Here is a 14,593-nt window from a genome sequence, read left to right as displayed (position 1 = left end):
AGATGGCAATCCAATCAGTTGGCACATCTCTATATGATATATTATTTTCATAATTTCTGTAATATGACGAGTATTTTTATTAGTGCAGCAATGTCGGGTGAGGTTCCGGTTTTCACTTGGAAACATATTGCTATCTACATTTACCAAGTGAAAATCATTGTCACTGCTGCCTGACAACAGGCTGCTCGAAGTGGGTATCGAACCCGGGAACTCTGAATCAAGTCCCGTCGCTGATTATAATTATTATCAATATAATAAAACTAACCGTATATAATGATGCCAGATGCATTCGTTTACTGTTAATTTATAATTATGTTGAATGAGTTAGCTTCTTATGAAACAAGTGATAAGCGTTATGTAATATCAATATTACAACTCGCACAATACTTACGAACTTATACATCTACATAGTTACTTCTGTATATTATTCTGTTTTTGCTGTAATAGATTTCTATTGACTTCACGCATTACCAATTTTCTTAATACAATCCTGTATATATTTATATACACATATAACATGTTTGTATATAAATACAATAATAAGAAACCAACGTTGCGTATAAATTCACTGGTCACATCCTTGGATAGATTTATCCACTTGCAATTATCGCTGTACGTGCAATCGAGATTCTTATATTGCCTATTGCGACTTAATTATAAGTTATGAGTTTTATTTAGTTCTTTTATTCTGTGGTTACAATATAATATACGAATTCATGACAACTTTTATTAATACTGATACAGATGAATGCCTTAAGACATAAAGTATCTGCTGGAACTTCCCGTACCAAAAACTAACTTATATATATAAAAAAAAACTTTAAGACTTTGAAAATTTTAAATTTTTGCAAAAAATGACTTTTTTGAAAAATCAGATTTTTGTTTGTATTTTTATTTTTTTTTCAAAATTTTGATCATTTTTTTAAGCAAACATGCTGCTGTTTTGGAGCTGAAATATCAAAGCGCGAAAGCGCCGCGTATTTGTTTAACGTATGAACATTGGTACGGAACTCATATAAATGTGCACAAAATTTGTACTTATTATTATAGTCTTTATAAAATATCTAGTAATACGATGTACATATGTCTAATGATCATTTTTGACCGCCGAATGGTATTATTTTTTACTTTTTTCATTGGATCTCCGGAGACGCTTTACAAAAATTTTACTAGTTTATTTCTTATACAATACAAGTAAAATGTTTTTTGAATTATATCAGACATTTTTTGAAAAAATTCTGATGAGATGCTACCAAACTCTGTTAAAGTAGTACACTTTTCGCGGATAATGCATCGAAGATCCAGATATAATTATTGGTTATATTATAGTTTAAATGTTGTTTATTAGGATAAAATGATGCGATATTAAAAAATTATAGATGATTGATATGTTACTTATTAAAATCATATTACTTGTTTGAATGTTGAGTTAATACTGATATAACTTATTATTATATGAATGTATGAATATTACTTGATGTTACTTAGATGAGTATTAAGATATTAATAATTTTATTTGTTTCTAATTTGTTCATTTCTGGGTGCAAGTGACTGCCCATTACATTCCTACCCGATCAGATATTGACTTTTAATTTAGTTGGGTCGAGTTCAAGGAATCTGAATTTCTTTGAAAGACCGGTTAATGATTGAGGATGCGCTATTTATGGACAAGATGTATGACAATATGAGTGATAATTTTATATTTTGAAGTATAAAGTGTAATTTATTATTGCTATCATGTATGAAAGTATTTAAATATATCTAAATAATTTCACTATACTAAGGTTGAGTCTTAGGCGTGGACAATATTTTTTTAAGCTACGTTCGAATACTATTTAGGGGTTCACCTAATATATAAATTTAATAGTCTTATTTGGACACTTTTTGAAGCTCTGATATATCAGTTTTCAAAACAAAATGTCAGAAAATTTAAAATACTTTTCGTAAAAGTTCGCTTTTCACGGATGTATTTATAGAACTGAAATAGACAATGATCGTTAGCGATAATCCATCCATTGTCAACAAAGTTTTGCAGCTTGTGTTGATTTTGGGAAGTATTTATAAATGTTTTGACACTGAATCATTGAATCATTGGATATTATTTAAGACAAACTTTTCTCTCTTTTCATGAATGAAACATTGGCAATATGAAATTAGAAGTAAAAAGTAACACCTACCTTTTTCTCTTTTATTCAGCATCTAATATGTTGCTTTTTACCGTAGAGTAAAAAAACTTTTAACTGTAGAGTTATTTATTCGAAAAAGTTTCTATCCATAATCTTAGTATTGGGTAATTAAAAACTGTATAAACCATTGTTGTTAGTAATGTTTAAAGGCAAATATGAGGTTTGAGAAGTGATATTTGAAATGCGCATGAAACATTTTCCTATATATTTATTCATTCTTTCTGTATTTTTAATGAATACCCTCAACCTATGCGAACGGAAATTCTTAATAATTCCAATATAAAATTTCCTAGAAATGCTTGTTCTCTATAAATCATCTCTCAGCAAATATTATTTCTACTCGTTAGCTCTGGAAACTGAATATATTTATATTCAGAATTTATATTGCATATCATATGATATTTTCCAGAAGCATTTATGTTACCTAGAGAAAATATAGTCTTTAAGTTTTATTTTACAAGTTTTAAAATTACAATTTATTTGTTTTTAATTGCATGATAGGTGTAGAGCTAATTGAAACAGTTTTCTTAATTAAATGTAATTAAGCTATATGTATTGAATAATATTATTTTGTATTAACTTCACTTTTTATATTAAAATAGTAACCCACGCATTTTTGTTAATTCTGCTGGTTGTGTTTATTCGCTTGCAATTCAAGTCATAAATTTATTATTAAATTTTTATTAAGGAATGAATGTAATTTACATTACATTCACTTCAAATCAAAATTTCGGAACAGAGAGTGAAAACGTTTTAATGATGTAAATTTGTTAGAATTTAAACTTAAATTTAAATTGAAATTGTTTATGCTACTAATTCTAGAATATATTTATTTAACACTATACTTTAATAGTTCCAACTATTTATCAAATTGTATTAACAGAACCGTTTTTTGATTGATATTCTAATAATATTTTTCTATGTATATTGAGACGATATGTATTCAATCATCGGCATTAATAATGTATTGATGTATTGATTTTGTTTGATCAAAAACTATTCACATTTTTGAATATATTAAGAATAATCATATAATGTCCCTAATATTATAGCATTTGTCATTACAATTCTGTAAAAGGCTCTGATGATCTTCATATGATCATTCCCAAGCCTTTTTATGGACCAGACCAGATCAAATTCATTATGAACATTGACAAAAATCAACATGCAATTAAATTTTAAATTTTAATAAACATAAACAAAATCAAACGTCAAATGTGGAATTATTTTTTTATTTCTTTTTATAAAATTCCAACATTAAATTGAAAATTGTAAAGTTTTGTATGAAGGAATATTTGAAGATCTATATGAATATTATAAAAATTATAAAAATTCTCATTTATTGGTACGCAATCTAAAATTTACTAAAAAAAATATGCACAGCTGTAAAAACTCTACAAAAATATGATAATACATAAATTAATAAGGCAGACACAAATAAAATTTGGTTGTAAAAATTTTGTCAAAACTTTTTGTAAAATTCCAAAATTAAACTGAAAACTGTAAAATTTGTATAGAGAATATAAATAGAACTTATAAAAATTTTCATTTATTGGTACGCAATCTAAAATTTACGAGATAAAATATGCACAATAGTGAAATATTTTCAGAAATATGATGATGCATAAATTAATAAGGAAGACACAAAAAAAATTATGGTTGCTTTTTTACCCACAAATTGAAACCAAATACATATCTTGAATGTTTTTGAGAAATTGAAGCATATTTTTAATAATAAATATTAACAATTATTCCTTTATACGTTTCTGCACTGGATACGTGTAATTATCAAACTAAAATTTCTACAAAACATTCACTGTAACAACAAAATAATTTATAAGTTGATTTAAAATATTGTAGGTGCACATTATTACCTAAGTAATTATTACCTATTTTTACAAATTTTAACTATAATTATTAATGTTAATATTTTATTAATTATTGTAACTCTTTTTTAATATGCCTTCAATAATTGTTTTTAGAATCTTTGTAAAATTTCCTTGTTTTCTTCCCATTCAAACAATAAATCCGAGTTACTTCAATGTCAGCAACTATAAATCTATTTCTAAATTTGTTTTCAGATGACTTCTAGTGCTGGTGGCAGACTGCGATAGTGGTTGTTGAAACCACTCAGGAACTGAGTGCAAGTAACAACTTACTCCTGGCAGAACCATTTATGTCAACATGTTAATAAAAGAATACAGAATTCCTCTGCCGCTTACGGTGGAGGAATACCGAATTGCTCAACTGTACATGATAGCCGTAAGTATTTGGAAGATAGTTTTTTTTTAATATGATCTATTGTATATTACTAAAATATTCAGCTACGTTAAATCACTATCTAGTTTTTTTTCTTTATTTACATAATATTCTCAATCAGTCAGACAGGGATGCAAGGGACAATCTCATTATCAGTCAGACCAGGGATGCCTGGTATTAGAGCTTATAAAACAATTTTTATATATACAAATACATATATATCTATTTCATTCTCTATCATCTTCAATTTCTTTATATTTTTTTTTCGAAATTATATTGTCTTCATCTTGATATAAATCGGAAGTTTATTATAATTTTACTTGAGCTCTATATGACATTTCCTCTTATTTTCATTTTTCTATTGTATTCTGTGTGAAAATTTTAATGTTAAAGTAAGGTGACTATACGTCCCAGATTGGCCGGGACAGTCCCGGATTTCCACCTTGTGTCCCGGGTTATTTTAAAAGAATGATTTGTACCGGATTTAGATCTTTTGTCCAGGATTGACCCGGTTTTTCAAAAATTAATAGATGAATTAACAAAAATTATGAAAACAAACGAACAAGTGCTATTTTTTTTCAAAATATTTATGATAAAATTGAATAGAACGTTATACAAGGCTCAAAAGCGCGAAAAGCATATAGATTCATATAAGATATAATATCTTACAATTAGATAAAAAAGTATGACGTATATTCTAATAATAAAGTTCTTACTAAAAGTCATGTTATTATATACCCCCCGTCCCGGATTAGCATAACTAAAAATTGCAGTCCCGGTTTTGATTTAGAAAAATATGGTCACCTTAGTTAACTACGATTGTCGAATATTCTCGTCATGGAAAAGTGGTAGAATTTTGTGTACTGACGAGTATACTTGTCAATCTTGCCATACCTTTAAATTAGTGACTATTGGCCTAATCTTGCCATACGTACAAATTAGTGAATTATTGGACAATTAAACTGTGATTTTTCAGAAAAACAAAACATTTTCTCATTTTTATGTTGTCTATAATGTTTTGAGCCTATACTGGTATAGAATGACTTCCAGTAGGTATTTTACATTCAAACGATATTTTACCTTGATTCTGATGATACAAAACTGAACGCAAAACAGTTCAACGAAAGATTTAATTTGGTAAATTTGATTCTAATGTTTTACGTAATAATGTCCCAAATCATTATATCATATATAATTTAATTTAATTAGAATGTCATTTGACTGTCTATTACGTAAAAATAAAAACCTTTTAATGAAAAAATCATCTTTTCATGAAAATAATGTTCGATTAATTCGAAGGTTTAAAATTTCAACCAATAATTAGTCGAATACTTTACTTGATTTTTTTTATTTTATTTATTGAATTGTTTTATTTTATGGTGACACTATTAGAAACAAGTACAAATACAAATTGTTGACTTCCATTCATAAAAATCTCAAATTTCATGCAATTATTTATAACGAACTTTAATACAAATTTGTAATTATTGGTATTTCCGAATAATAATATATTAAATTCATTTTTAATCCTTTATATTATGACATGTTACTAATAATTCGCTTCGTAAATAGAATTCTATTATCTTCATACATATCTTAAACATTTCTTCCAGCTATTACAAATACATAAAAGTTGTTCTTTTATCATGTTTGAACAACATTGTTTTAAAATAAATATTAATATCAATGAAAGTATATATATTTGATAAGTTATGAATAAAAAATGTATCAAAGTAGCAAAAATATTGATTTATTTTGTGGATATTTTTATTGTGTAATGATCTTTCTAAATATTTCTTATTGTATGTCACTAAATTTTTAAAATGTTCTACAAAAATACTTTGATCATGTATCTTGCTAAATATCAGTATTCAGATTCATTCATAAAGTATTATTACTAGAAGTGCCAGAGTGTAGATAGGTAATTACTTGACCAAGTGCTAGTTATAAAATAATAGAATAGTTATCCCGATTTCAATCATTTGATTTTTTAAAAATGGGTAGTGTAGAGCAATTTTCAATTATATTAATAAAGTTCAATCTTCACGGATTAATCCTTGATTTGATTTTCTTTTACTGAATAATTGCCTTTCATTAATATTTTGCACATGAATTTATTATTGATTTGAACGATTTTTTACCTATCCTTCAATTTCGGCATTGGAATTTCTCTTCTGCCCACGTTTAGTTTGCAAACTTATTCTTGCTTAGAAAAGTGTCGCCAAGTACGAATATTATAAGAATTTTTTTAAAAGTGATATATTTTACACACTCCTACGCAAGGAAACTTAGAAAAGAAGAAGCTTGAGATAATATATATATATATGGAGGTGTGGTAGTCCTCCATATTAATACCAATATTATTTATCCAAATTGTAGTAATAATAAATCCCATAAAATATTATTTATGTTTCGTTTATTTTATATATGATTAATATCCACGACACTATGTGTTGTCATACTGATCATTAATAAAACGTTATTGGTATTTTCTTATTTATAATAGAAAAGAAAGGTTTCAAGAATTATACATTTTAGGCAAATTCGACTAGGGAGAAACAAAAACCGTGTCCGATCTGACACTTGAATTTCCTTTGTTTTTCTCAGTGCTGTCACTATATGGGCCAATCTGTCCAGAGACATGTGATGCGTGTTGACAAGCCGCTATGCGTGTTGGCAACCCGCTACATCACTCCGCCCTAATGAAAAAGATTGTTTCGCATCTCTGACTGCCATTCTTGAACTTCCTTGTAAATTTCTTTTGGTTGAGATTGTGTGATAAATTGCCGTGTTGGCTTGTTGAGTTTGTTGATTGCTTACGTGGCCCTTCGCTGGTGAGTTAGCGGTTTGAGTAGATGTGGCCCTTCGCTGGTGAGTTAGCGGTGATTGTATGTGGCTCTTCGCTGGTGAGTTAGCGGTTGAGTGTATGTGGCTCTTCGCTGGTGAGTTAGCGGTTGAGTGTATGTGGCGGTTGCCAAATTGTTTGCTCCCTGTCTGCTGCCATGGTGCTTATTATCGACTTATTTACCATGATAATAAGTGATTTATTGAGCACGTGTTGTTGTTGATCTTGAAGTGTGTGGTCGGAGTCTCAGTTGTATGCATAGAATGCTCTTCGAATTATGGAAGTTGTGAGCCATTTATAATAATTATTTATATTTTTAAAAATTCTTTTCTTAATAATTCTTGAGACTTCAATTTATTTTTTTTTCTTGTGGCTACTTCAAAATATGTCTTGATCTTCTTACCTTCTTGTATGTGTGTTGCTAGTTCACTCTCGGGGTCACCAAAATATGGAGGTGTGGTAGTCCTCCATATTAATACCAATATTATTTATCCAAATTGTAGTAATAATAAATCCCATAAAATATTATTTATGTTTCGTTTATTTTATATATGATTAATATCCACGACACTATGTGTTGTCATACTGATCATTAATAAAACGTTATTGGTATTTTCTTATTTATAATAGAAAAGAAAGGTTTCAAGAATTATACATTTTAGGAAAATTCGACTAGGGAGAAACAAAAACCGTGTCCGATCTGACACTTGAATTTCCTTTTGTTTTTCTCAGTGCTGTCACTATATGGGCCAATCTGTCCAGAGACATGTGATGCGTGTTGACAAGCCGCTATGCGTGTTGGCAACCCGCTACATATATATATATATATATATATATATATATATCTTATCTTCTTATATATAAAAATGGATCGCAAAATGTGCTGGTAAGCGCATAACTCAACAACGCCTGGACCAATTTGGCCAATTCTTTTTTTAAAATGTTTGTTGAAGTCCAAGGATGGTTGTTACGGCGAAAAAAAACGAATAATTGCCGGGAAAACCCTAAAAACAGCCCTTTTTTTCTTTAAGTAGGCAACGCAATTTGTAAAAAAAAAAACAATGATCTATGTCATGACATTTTGTGTAGTTTTTGATAATCTAATTTTGAATATATTTATATAAACATAGAAATATCTTTCTATTTATCAAGCTATATTGGCAGCCAAAAACATTGATGTAAATTAATTAAATTTCAAAATTCAAGAACAAATTACAGGCGAATCAGTTGATTCGGCAACTAACCAAGACGGTCCACCGGAGTTTTTAAACTCGCTGGATTTGCTAGGATTGTCACCTCACAATCTTCAATTAAAGGTTCGATCGGCAATTATAATTTTGCGAAATATCGACCAACTATATTCAAAGGATAGTATAAAGCAGATGATGTTCTCGCACCATGCATCCCAATGCGTTACCAGTGCGTTTATGGTATCATTAAGTGTTTGTGGTATTAATTTAGAAAACCCATGTTTCTCACATGGAAAATTATATGTTGTTTGTTCCCGTATTGAAAAACCATCAGATTGGTTTGTCTATGCGCCGGGTAATCAAACAAAAAACATCGTTTATCACAAAGCACTACAATGAAAATTGAACTGATTTTTGAATTATGATTTACATTATTAAAATTACTTACTTTTAAATGCTTATAGTGTTTTATTTAATTATTTTTAATTCACACCGAATTATACCAGGGTGACGGTTCTGTTCAGGATAATTTTTTGCAAAGAATAGAAAAAAGGTAGGCACAAAACACCGCCACATTACAATTTTTTTTGACAGGACGAAGTCTGTCGGGCCGGCTAGTATATATATACATATATATATTTATATATATATGTATATGTGTGTATGTGTGGTGTGTGTTTGTTGAAGTATTTTCTGGTAAGTTTTGTAATAAATTACAAACAATAGGCAAACGTTTTCTATTGTTAGCGAATAAGTATATTATCTTGCCGTTGCTTTATTAACTTACTGGTGAAAATATGATTCTTTGGGACTATAAATCGATTCGCGAAATCAAAATTCGAACAACTATTTTATTATTATTAGAGAATATTAGTTTTAAATATTCAAAATTTATGCTATTAAGATTTTTAGAAATGAGATTTAGAATATTGAAATTAGTACTTTCGGGAGTTTTTAATATTTTACATTAGCATAAAATGCATTTTTGTTATAGTAACCTATCACACTTGTTAAAGACTTGTGAAATATTAATAGCTGCATAATTATATACTACTAAATTTGTTGATAAGTCTGGGTATAGTAAACAACATATATATATTTTCAACACTTGCTTATTATCAAACTTAAATTATCTAATGTTTTGATTAGCCTAAAAACTGATTCAACTACACATCTATAGGGCAGTCTGTATAGCCAAAAAATTGTTTTACCAATATATACTAGGCTTGTGCATCATAGTTTTTTAAATTAATTGTACTAACTAGTGATGCCTGGCATCGTTCCTTGCATGGTTCAATGCTTGCTGAACAGCCTATTTCTGAAATTTGTTCACACATATACACAAACAAATGTATATGTATATATATATATATATATATATATATATATATATGGCTTTTACATTTCTCTCGTACAACATTATTGGTTTTCTTATCTTCAGAAAAAATCCCGGGAGGAAAGTAGCGGCGCAGGCAGTGGCGTAGAAATTCTGATAAACGAACCGTACGAAGAAGGTCCCGGGGGAAAAGGACAGTACACGAGAAAGGTTTATCATGTCGGCAGTCATCTTCCAGGTGAAAATGTTTCTAGTTTAATTTAATAGATTGTGGAAACAGATTCAAAAATATAAAAGATTAAATGTAAACATTCGGCATTCAGTTGTAATTCTGATATTTGGTATTTTATTTTATTTTTTTATGGTTTTTGAAATTGTACTGTAGGTATAATAAAATACAATCTATTTGCATACTCATGCAAATGAATGCGAGAATTTACATATCTGCAAATGTTCAATGCACTTCGATATAAAATACAGGGTGTTCCAGAACATAACGTCATTCCAAAACGAAGTGTTTGTATTGACGTTTTGTACTGTCTTGAAAAAAAATTAGAAAAAAGAATATATCACGTTGTTTGGAAACAATGAGCTTTTAAGTGCAACCTAGCGCTTTGGTGATATTGTGATCATTTTCGCTTATTGTGGTTAATTTTCATTATGTATCCTGTATATCATATATACAGCGTAAATAGTTAAATTTTTAATAAAACTTTCCAATGTTTTAGTAGGTTATTTTTTGCCAACACACTTTAGCGCTTTTTTCAAAGGATGGCCTTTCAAAGTCGACAAATTGTGAAAACTTTAAATTCATACTTCAACGAATAATCTTAATTCTAGAAAACTTGGTGCAATTGTGTATTCAATTTTGACAGTGTTGGGAGAAATGTTATTTATGGTTACAGTTTCAAAGTTAAAATGAACATAAATAATGAAAATTAACTATAATAACCAAAGAATGGTTATAGTTTAGCCAAAGCTCTAGGTTGTACTCAAAAGCTCACAATTTTCAAACTTCTTAATTTTTTTTTTCTAATTTTTTTATGATAGCTACAAATCGATACTGTCATCCTTTTTAGTTTTGATGTTGAGTTCTGGTGCATTCTATATACAACGATAAATAATACTAATTGCAGAAGAAATAAAAGAAATCGTTGGATTTTTTGATGCATCAACATCAATATTTTATTTTCATACCATAAAAGTATACAAGAAATGTTAAGATCGCTAAGATTTTTACTTGACTAGTTGTTGAATCAATTTATTCAAGTTCTCATTTAACATTTAATTGTTATTTAAAAATGTTATTTTTTGTTTAGGTTGGTTCAAAGGACTTTTACCAAAATCAGCTCTCACTGTAGAGGAGGAGGCTTGGAATGCATACCCTTATACAAAAACGCGATACACGTGTCCTTTTGTAGAAAAATTTTCATTGGAAATTGAAACTTATTATTATGCCGATGATGGGCATCAGGATAATGTTTTTAATCTTGCTGGAAGCGATTATAGGAATAGAATTGTTGGTAAGTAAACGATAATTGTTTTAATAAAAAGTTGCAACATTCATTGAACATTTTAATTTATATATCTTTTTGTCTTTATAAGGTATCTTAAATTTCGCATTTAACAACAAGAAAGAAAACCAGTTTAACTGTATTATTTATTTTAGAACACATTTGTCATTGGGACATTCACAATAAAATGATATACTGACCGACAGTTCATTATTTTTTTAGATTTTTAAAACAATTTTAGATTTTTTGTTGTTGTGAAAGTAACATTATGTATATATTTGTGTATATTTATTCGTATATATTTGTGTTATATAATCGATGATTTCAATCAAAAAAAAAAAATATTGAGGATGTACATTGTTTATTGTTTGTGATTACTACTTTCATTATCGGTAATAATTCAATAGAGATATGTTGCCTTGAATTCAAATTTTTCATTGAATATAACATAATATTAATAAACATTTGTAAATTTTCAACATATTATTTTGTTAATATTATAGATGTAATAGATGTAGTTAAGGATCAACTTTATGGAGCTGATTACGTGAGAGAAGAAGATCCCAAATTTTATATATCAGAGAAAACAAATAGAGGTCCATTGAATGACAGCTGGTTGGAATATTATTGGAACAATGTAAATATTAATATTTCAGATACATAATTAAAATATTGGAAACTAAGATGAACAATAATTTATCTCTAAGTAATTTGCTTATCGGATTTAATTAATTAATTCTTAATTAATGAAATATTCAGGTCAAAGATAAACCGCAGCCCACGCCCGATGGTTTGGCGCTTATGTGCGCTTATAAGTTATGCCGAGTCGAATTCAGATATTGGGGAATGCAGACAAAACTAGAGAAATTCATTCATGATGTCGGTATGTAGAGTTTCGAAATAATTAAAATAATTTTATAATTAATTAAATTACATTCTTTAGTTATTTATTTCATTTATCGCATGTGCTATAACAAAATTATGAGGAAAATGAATGAAAACGGAATTGTCATAATATGTGTCAAAAGTATTATTTTCTAACGTATTTTATACCATTTTGTTCTTTGTGGGTTGCTCAACAATGTTTATACCTTGAATCCGTTACGTCCGTATTTCTACTAAATTTCAAGTAGTCAATCTCAGAATCAAATGCAAAATTTTATCTAGTGTTTAACCCTTTGGCTACGAGAGTGTTTTCAGCAGAAGTGCTAGTCAACGGACCAAATACAACGATAATTCTGTTGTGAATAATGTGTTGAAAGATTAAAAATTGCGCATCTGATAAAACTACAATAAAAATTAGAATTACTAAGAGTTTTACTAGGAATTACGCCCGATCATCGTCATAAATCTTGAAGTAAAGACCGAAGCAGAACATGTCGTCCATGGACGACATCCGTACACATACCACATCATGCGGATGTCGTGTTAAAGTAGAAGATTTTAAAAGCAGAGTATGAGTAGTTCAATTTTATTTAAAATTTGATCCCACTTATTAGGAGTATTACTTTATTTTTAGTGATTATTATCATTGTGTTTTATTGTGACTTATATATTATATTGAAGAAAAACTAATCAAAAAAATAAGTTCATTGATTTGGCGGTTCTAAATTTTCAATATACAAGTCCTATTAAGGGGCACAACTAGTTTAGCCGCCTAAAAAAAAGTTGATTTTTGGGAATTTATATTAAAAAAAACTACTTTATCAATCATTTCAAAATTTTAGGAATATATTTATACATGTTTTAAAAATACATAGTAAATTTTTGAAGAAAAAAATTAAATATTTTTTAAGTTATCGTCGATCTCCAACGGCGCGATAAAAAAAGGCCCTTCACTACTGCAGTGATTCCGGCCTTTTACGTGTATGAAATTTAAAAAAAAAATCTCGTTAAACTAGATAATATTGTCTGTAAAATGAACTACGATAAAGAAAAAAAAATCAAAAATTGACAAAATTACGTTTTTTAAAAAAAAGTCGAATTTTACCCAAAATTTTGGTCGTTCTTGGACTGCCAAAATTCGATTTTTGATCCGATCAAAAAATCGATAGTTCATTTTACGGAGAACTATATATAGAACATGTAAAAAAAACTGATAGTGATCGGATCATTTGTTTTTGAGTAATCGCTGCAGCAAATTCGGAAAATGCTGTTTCGAGAAAAACGCGTTTAAAAATTAAATGATCGTTATACTATATATACTATATATATATATATACTCTTTAAATGGCTATAACTCAAAAACTATTTAAGATATCGATTTAAAAATTTTGGTATGTTATTTTTAAAGGTATAACCTATTGAAATATGCAAAATTTAGGCTTATTTTATTAGTACGGGGTTTAATCAGTTGTGTTGTGCTAATACTTTTTTTACCCGAACGCTAAAATTAAGACCGCTTCAAAAACCGGTTTTCATATTTGTTCCGGTTGGGTTCGAAAAGTAAAAAAAAAAAACATTACAAAATCCATTTTGTGCATATATCTGTTTATTACAATAATACGATGGAATAGTTTCAAATATGTACTCAATTTCTTACACGAAACACATCTGGAAATTTTAGTTCTCAACAAATGTGAATCAAAATTTATTATGGGCATCTTGCATTTCCCCCAAAATCAGAAAAAATATTGCAATTTTTTAAAAAATTTTTTGTCGAAACGCATTCTGGTCCGAAAAAGATTTGCCGACGCTTTCTAGCTTGACTTTCATTATCAGAAATGAACATGGTTCGCTTTCAAAATATACTTTGCTTCCAAAATCATGAAGTATTTGGAAATACAGTAAAATCCCATTAAGACGACGAATCAAAAACACATATTACGCTGTTTTATTTGTGTTTTGCAAATCTATAGATAATGCAAATATTATTATTACTGGTATTTGCAATATAAGATTATTACTTATTTTATCATTAGCTTTGCGCAAAACGATGCTCCGAGCGCACAGGCAGGCCTGGGCGTGGCAGGACGAGTGGCACAACCTGACGATGGACGACATCAGGGAGATCGAAAGGCAAACTCAGTTAGCTCTCAGAAATAAAATGAACAATAATTCAGAAGATACTGAAACGACAGAAGACACAGTTGATAAAAATGAAGGCGATGATAAAAAATCAAACGCTGATAATGTTAGTATATCTTCTGCCAACAAAAACCGAAAATCTGTGGCTGTGAAAATGTCCGGTATTGCTAAACCTAAGCAAAAGGTCAGTCCGAGAGCATCCAAGAAGTCTACGACTAGTACTGATACTAATAATA

General features: G+C 28.7%; 1 protein-coding gene across 1 annotated transcript in view; it reads left to right on the top strand.

Moving 5' to 3' along the window:
• The window catches only part of LOC113386755 (protein retinal degeneration B-like), a 40,580-nt gene that overhangs the window by 13,663 nt on the left and 12,324 nt on the right, over nucleotides 1–14,593 (top strand). The window lies entirely within an intron of this gene.

The sequence above is a fragment of the Ctenocephalides felis genome, unplaced genomic scaffold (genome assembly GCF_003426905.1).
Source record: "Ctenocephalides felis isolate EL2017-DRISC unplaced genomic scaffold, ASM342690v1 CF-g0.4_SCAFFOLD_03571, whole genome shotgun sequence".
NCBI classification, from domain to species: domain Eukaryota; kingdom Metazoa; phylum Arthropoda; class Insecta; order Siphonaptera; family Pulicidae; genus Ctenocephalides; species Ctenocephalides felis.
Note: the sequence above shows the minus strand (reverse complement) of the source record. Positions and strands in the feature narration are given on the sequence as shown.